Raw genomic sequence first — 6,023 nt, 5'->3', positions numbered from 1 at the left:
ATGTCTCATATAAGAAAATAAAATATAACCTAATAGATACTAAGATTTTTGTTTCTTCTAGAGGTTTTTTTAATGGAATTTTGATTTTGTTAGCCATTTGTGGTAATTTATTTGTGCTATATAATATTTATGGTAATTTTTTCAACAACACTTTTACTCTTATCTCAAACTATAACCCTAATTCTACTTTAATATGTAACATTAACTCAAGTCCCAAATTTAAAATTACTTTTAAGTTAGACAAGAACCGTGTTATATTCACCACTTCTAAATGTAGTCTAAAACTAATTTCAAATTCTAACTCTAATTTCAATCTCAACCCCAAAATTAACCCCAACCCAAATTTAAAGTTGACTCCCAAGCCTAAGAGCAATCCAAACTTAATTCAAAACCCAATCCCAACCCTAATCTCAAGCCCAATTCCAAGGAGAACACCAAGCTTGTTGCAACTATTAACACCAAGTCTAATCCAAAATTCAATTTCGTTTTAGAACTTAAAAATTATTAAACTACTCTTCTACCTTAACCCATGACAACAATAAAGAAGTCTCGTGACCCACAAATTCAGATAGTTAATTTTAGAAACATAAAAAATTAGACCAAGGGTAACCACAAATTTAGGCTATAGTGACTATTCTATGAATGATAGTTATTTCCTGTTAGAATAGGGATAACCAAGACTAATGTTGAATTTTTACTTGGATGGATGTAATAGAGCTTAGTTTGATTCTGAGCTAAATTGAAAAATTGATTATTCATTATGGGAGGAGGTTGAAAAAGAAGTAGGGTGATTTCTCACCGGAAAGATAATAGTTTATGTATCCTCTTCAAGGAGGATACCAAGACTCTTAAGACATCAATTATATTTTATATATGTAATCAAGCTATTAGATACATGTATCTAACATACTTGAACAATGGCCAACTATAGTTTTCGTCTTTTCTTATATGTCTATTTCATCATGAAATCCTTAGTAAGTAGTGCTAATGATGCTAATAAGAATCTTCACATTGTATACATGGGATCACTTCCAAAGCATAATTATTCTTCAACACCCCACCATCTTAGTAAGCTGCAACAAACTACTAATGATAACGATGTAACAAATCACATGGTTAAAAGTTATTATAAGAGCTTTAATGGTTTTGCTGCAATGATCACTAACCAAGAAAGAGAGAAGCTGTAAAAGATGGAAGGAGTGGTTTCTGTTTTTTCAAGCAGAACACTGAAACTACAAACTACAAGGTCTTGGGGCTTCATGGGGTTCAAAGAATCGATACATAAAAACAAAACTGGTGAGAGTGATGTTATAATCGGAGTTATAGACACCAAAATCTGGCCAGAGTCAGAGAGCTTCAACTATCATGGTTTCGGTCTAATTCTCAAAAAGTGGAAAGGTGCATGCAAAGGTGGTAAAAATTTCATATGCAACAAAAAAAATAATCGGTGCAAGACACTATCTAAAAGGTCAACCTTCAGTAAGAGACATTGTTAGTCATGAAACTCACACAGCATCAATTGCAGCAGGGAATGAAGTAGTGGGAGCAAGCTTTTATGGAATCGCCGAAGGAGTTTCAAGAGGAGGTGTCCCATCAGCAAGAATTGCTGCTTATAGTGTGTGTAGTGAACGAGAGTGCAGAGCTGATGCCATATTGGTTGCTTTTGATGATGCCATTGCCGATGGTGTGGATCTTATCACAATTTCAATTAGAGCATATGAGCAAATGACCTTTGATGAAGACATCATTGCAATATCTTTTCAAGCAATAGAAAAAGGGATCCTAGGACACACTAAAAGCTGTTACAAAAAAATTTGAATATAGCAAGATATACGAGTGTTGGTAACTAATTCTAGAGTAAAAATTTGGATGTTGGTTTGAGAGTTCTAACACATGACAATGAGTCAAGAGAAATATGTTTTTATGTATAAAGGACCAATAAAATTGTTGATGTTTATTATGAGTTTGAAGTGTCAACACTAAAAATTTTATCATTGAAAGAAGTTGTGGTATGTGTTGATCATGAATAAAGGTTCGTGAGGGAGACTTAAAGAGCAAGCCAAGTACAACCTACAATCCTAACCCTGTGCCAACACTTCTCAGAATACTAAAATTATTTCCAACAACACTTTCACTCCTACCTCAAACTATAAGCCTAATTCTATTTTAATATGTAACATCAACTTAAGTCCCAAATTTAAAACTACTTTTAAGTTAGACAATAACCGTATTATATTCACCACTTCTAAATGTAGCCTGAAACTAATTTCAAATTCTAACCCTAATTCCAATCCCAACCCTAAAATTAAAGTTGACTCCCAAGCCTAAGAGCAACCAAGCTTAATTCAAAGCCCAATCCCAACCCTAATCTCAAGCCCAATTCCAAGGAGAACACCAAGCTTGCTGTAACTATTAACACTAAGTCTAATCCAAAATCCAATTTTGTTTTAGAACTTAAAAATTATTAAACTACTCTTCTACCTTAATCCATGACAACAATAAAGAAGTCTTGTGACCCACAAATTCAGATAGTCATTTTTAGAAACATAAAAAATTAGACCAGCGGTAACCACAAATTCAGGCCATAGTGACTATTCTATGAATGATAGTTATTTCCTGTTAGAACAGGGATAACCAAGGCTGATGTTGAATTTTTACTTGGATGGATGTAATAGAGATTGGTTTGATTCTGAGCTAAATTGAAAAATTGATTATTCATTTTGGGAGGAGGTTGAAAAAGAAGTAGGGTGATTTCTCACCGGAAAGATGATAGCCTATGCATCATTTTCAAGGAGGATACCAAGACTCTTAAGACATCGATTATATTTTATATATGTAATCAAGCCATTGGATACATGTATCTAACATACTTGAACAATGGCCAACTATAGTTTTCTTCTTTTCTTATATGCCTATTTCTTCATGAAATTCTTAGTAAGTAGTGCTAATGATGCTAATAAGAATCTTCACATTGTTTACATGGGATCACTCCCAAAGCATAATTATTCTCCAACATCCCACCATCTTAGTATGATACAACAAACTACTAATGATAACGATGCAACAAATCACATGGTTAGAAGTTATTATAAGAGCTTTAATAGTTTTGCTGCAATGATCACTAGCCAAGAAAGAGAGAAGCTGAAAAAGATGGAAGGAGTGGTTTCTGTTTTTTCAAGTAGAACACTGAAACTACAAACTACAAGGTCTTGGGACTTCATGGGGTTCAAATAATCGACACATACTCACATAGAAACAAAATTGGTGAGAGTGATGTTATAATCGGAGTTATAGACACTGAAATCTGGCCAGAGTCAGAGAGCTTCAACGATCATGGTTTCGGTCTAATTCCCAAAAAGTGGAAAGGTGCATGCAAAGGTGGTAAAAACTTCATATGCAAAAAAAAATAATCGGTGCAAGACACTATCTAAAAGGTCAACCTTCAGCAAGAGACATTGTTGGGCATGGAACTCACACAGCATCAATTGCAGCAGGGAATAAAGTAGTGGGAGAAAGCTTCTATGGAATTGCCGAAGGAGTTGCAAGAGGAGGTATCCCATCAGCAAGAATTGCTGCTTACAGTATGTGTAGTAAACGAGAGTGCAGAGCTGATGTCATATTGGTTGCTTTTGATGATGCCATTGCCGATGGTGTGGATCTTATCACAATTTTAATTGGGACAGATGAGCAAATGACCTTCGATGAATACATCATAGCAATTGGATCTTTTCAAACAATGGAAAAAAGGGATCTTCACTATAAACGCTGCAGGTAATAATGGTCCCAACACTGTAACATTTAATGTATCACCTTGGTTGTTGCAGCTACCACTATGGATCGTAGAATCATTGATAACGTTTTGCTTGGCAATGGATTAATGCTTTCGGGGAAGTCAATAAATGGGTTTGCATCAAATGGGACAAAGATTCTATTGATCCATGTAAAGTTTGCTTCAAGTCCAAAATGTCCATCAGACAAAGATACCGAATTTTGTTTTTGTTTGGACCCCAAACGCATAAAGGGAAAAATCGTCTTGTGTAGAACTTCATTTGGTTATTCAGCGGGTCTTGCATCGGGAGCATTTGGCTCAATTTCAATCTCTTACGAATATGAAGCTCAAGTAGTTTCTTATCCTGCATTAGGCATAGATCCAGAGGCTTATGATGTTGCTTTGTCTTATGCAAATTCCACTACCACCCCTTGTGCTGAAATATTGAGTAGTACAGACTTTATAAATAATACTGCTCTAATTATTGCTGAATTCTCTTCTGTAGGACCCAATATGCAAATCAGAGAAATTATGAAGCCAGACATTAGTGCTCCTGGTATAGAAATTTTGGCTGCTTACTCACCTCTTGCACCACCTTCTCAGGATAAAACAGATAAAAGATCTGTGAAATACAACATACTCTCTGGAACCTCAATGTCATGCCCCCATGTTGCTGGTGCAGCTACATATGTTAAGACTTTTCGTCCTGATTGATCTCTGGCAGCTATAAAGTCTTCTCTTATAACCACTGCAAAACTAATGAATAGAAGTGAACTCGCAGAATTCTCCTATGGATCAGGGTTTTTGGACTCAGTCAGAGCCATAAATCCTGGTCTAGTTTTTATGTTTTCAAAAATGACTATATGAATTTGTGGACCACGAAACTTCTTTGTTGTTGTCATGGGCTAAGGTAGAAGAGTAGTTTAATAAAAATAACCCCTCCCAAAATTAGACACAAACCAACTACCAAGTCCAAGAAGAATACCATTTTATAATCTAAACACAATCTAATCTAAAAGAATATCACATCTCAAGCTATTAGACCTTGCACAAGATTTGTTACTAAAGGCAAAAATTTAGCAAGAACAATGACCTAATGATAATTCCAGTAATGATGATAGTTTAAAAGATAGTTCCTACAAGTTAGGACAAAAATACAAGTCTAGTGAAAGCTAAAATTTAAGAAATTCTCTGCGTCAATCTTTGCAAAGGAAAAAAAGATACCGGAAGGTGAGGATGCTTGGGTTGAGGAGGTTTTAGATACAGAGGTGGATTAGGGATTTTAGAAGTCATAGGGCAAGGTATAATGTATGAAACATTAGACCCAGATGACGAGTCTAATGGTGCTAACTCTTATCACTAAGAAAAGATGAAAACTCCTTCTAATTTTGAGAATGAAGAAGAATATAATGATTTTTCAATTTTTAGAGATGATGTAAGGTTTGGTGAGTTTCAACTTCAGGTGGGAATAAAAGTTAACACTAAATATGAATTTAGAGAGGCTATGAGAGAGTTTAAATAATTCAAGAGGGTAAGAGAATGAGATTAAAAAAGAATGATATCATTAGGTGTTATATTATTTGCAAATTTAAATAGTATAATTTAATAGTATATGCCTCAAGGGAACATGAAGATTTTTATTGGCAAATGAATATATTTAATGATGATTATACATGTCTAAGAAAAAACTCCAATAAGGCTACAAATAGGGCTTGATTGGCTAGTGAGTTAGTTAAAAAGATTAGGAGGTACCATAATTTCAAATAATGTATAGTTGTTTACTTCAAACCAAAATGTGATCTAATTCTAAATAGAAATTCAATTTCAAAAACTTTGACAAATGTTAAAAATGTTGTGTATGGGATGAGAAAGTTCAATATGCCATAGTAAGGGACTACCGTAAAACTTTATTAAACAATGTTTTGGAAGATGGGTTCAACCGTTCGGTTCTTCAGGAGGCCAGGAAAGACGAAGTCACGAAGAAGAATGGAGGAGAGTAGCAAGGTGAAGCTGAGATTGAAGGAGACAAGAATGGGGGAGAGTCTCAGTCTCTCTGAACTTTGAAGGAAAAGAGAATGGGGGAGTAATGCTAGGGTTTCATTTGGGGATGGGGTCTCTTTTCTTTTTAATTTTTTCAATTTGAACCGGTATGGGTTTTAAAATCCGACCGGTTCACCGATTTTCTACCAAATCGATTCTCACTGGTTTTCTTTCTTATTCGGTCGTATGCATCATCTAAAGTCTCAGATTGGTC

General features: G+C 34.8%; 1 pseudogene; it reads left to right on the top strand.

Annotated features, from left to right (window-relative positions):
* Positions 2,479 to 4,651, top strand: LOC110267237 (annotated as a pseudogene).

The sequence above is a fragment of the Arachis ipaensis genome, chromosome B09 (genome assembly GCF_000816755.2).
Source record: "Arachis ipaensis cultivar K30076 chromosome B09, Araip1.1, whole genome shotgun sequence".
NCBI lineage: Eukaryota > Viridiplantae > Streptophyta > Magnoliopsida > Fabales > Fabaceae > Arachis > Arachis ipaensis.
This window is presented reverse-complemented; position numbering and strand designations above follow the sequence as displayed.